This window comes from Somniosus microcephalus, unplaced genomic scaffold (genome assembly GCF_052327205.1).
Source record: "Somniosus microcephalus isolate GS21.2 unplaced genomic scaffold, FLI_Smic_1.0 unresolved_chr4, whole genome shotgun sequence".
Taxonomy (NCBI): domain Eukaryota; kingdom Metazoa; phylum Chordata; class Chondrichthyes; order Squaliformes; family Somniosidae; genus Somniosus; species Somniosus microcephalus.
Genome location: NW_028225182.1, coordinates 6,164,684 through 6,166,305, shown reverse-complemented (window position 1 = coordinate 6,166,305; position 1,622 = coordinate 6,164,684). Strand labels below are relative to the sequence as shown.

At 43.5% G+C, this 1,622-nt stretch overlaps 1 non-coding gene across 1 annotated transcript; it reads left to right on the top strand.

The window, feature by feature from the left end:
• The first annotated feature begins 751 nt into the window (after nucleotides 1-751).
• Nucleotides 752-825, top strand: trnav-uac (transfer RNA valine (anticodon UAC)). Its single transcript has one exon. It is a non-coding gene; the product is annotated as a tRNA-Val (tRNA).
• Nucleotides 826-1,622: the final 797 nt, after the last annotated feature.

The following is a 1,622-nucleotide window of genomic DNA, read 5'->3' as shown; positions in this document are numbered from 1 at the left end:
GGACCTGCGTTTGCAGATCGCAGTTCTCTTCTGTGATTTTCTTGGCCCAACCAATGGCAGAGTTTCCGGAGTGTAGTTGTTATCACGTTCGCATTACACGCGAAAGTTCCCCCGTTTGAAACCGGGCGGAAACATTTTGAAAACGTTCCCCATAATATATAAAAAAGGAACAACTGATCTTGTGGTTAAATTTCAATAAAGTTAAAAATCTCGCAGAACCCGTATATTTTCTCCGTACAATTCTGCACAGAGTCACACTCAGCCCAGATACCGACAGTGTCCCTCCCTCACTATAATAACCATAGATCGTCACCATATTTCACCCACCGCAACAACCCCGTCCATTTCAGTCTCTTCTGACGTGAACATGACTACCGCTACACTACGAAAAACTCTGCGTCACTGCTCGCAGAGAATAGAATCAATAGTGAACAAAATATCACACGGTGCTCATTTTCAGATACAATGCAGTCAACGTTTACATCAAGTGAAAATTTCTTTTTCTGAAATGATGTGGAAGTATGTGTTACTCGTATTTGTGCCTCTAATTAAATGTTGTGGCGTCTGACTCCCGTTCATGTCTGTTCTTCCTCTGTTGATAAAAGAAAGGAGGGCTGTCGTTGACCAGACTGCCCTGAGGCTGGTTTTGTGAGCTCATCCTTTATATTGAGTGATGCTGTTTAAGGTGAACCAATCAGCACAGAGGGAGTTCACTGGTCAGTTCCCCTGTGTAGAATGTATGTGTACAGCGGTTCCCGTAGTGTAGTGGTTATCACGTTCGCTTTACACGCGAAAGGTACCCGGTTCGAGCCCGGGCGTGGAACATTATGTTTAAACTTGCTGTGGATGAACAGCCAGCGGATTTCTTCGGAATAACAAAAGAAAATTGCTGTAAATCTGAAATAGAAACGGAAAGTGCTGAAAATTGTTAAGAGGACAGGCAGTATCTGTGGACAAAGATACAGAGAGTGAAACTTTCAGGTCAATTAACCATCGTTAGAACTGGCGAACGGAAGAGATGTTTGGTGAGAGTATTCTCCTGTCATTAGGGCTAAGCGGCTTCTCACTTATTCTTTAATGTAGCTTTATTTCACTTCACTAATCAGATATATTTGAGTGAGCGAAAACTGACCCACAGTGAGGCCCATTTCAACTTTTGTTCCCTTTTAATCCCTGGAATCTCTGATGCCCTGAAGTTCAGAAATGTAATTCATTAATCTGCAGGGTGGCCGTCAGTAAGAAACCTTTTCAGTCTGGATCCGGGAGAGGAGCGCGTTTAGGCTCAAGATTGCTGCTACTGTCGATAGATTTTTGTGGATAAGGCTATTAAGGGTTACGGAAACAAAGCGGGTAAATGAAGTGATGATACAGCCCAGTCCTGATCTAATTGAATGGCGCAACAGGCTCGAGGGGCTGAATGGCCTTTTCCTGTTCTTATGGAGTCGATGCAATGCACCCGAGAGCTGGAGTGTTTCCGTGGTGTGCAGTGGTTATCGCATTCCGCCAACACACGATAACTCAACGGTTCTAAAGTGGGTGGAGGCAATTTAATGCCTTTTCCCCATTCAAGTTTAGTAAATATGAAAACTGGAATAATTTGCATGCTTGGTTCAGTATAAATA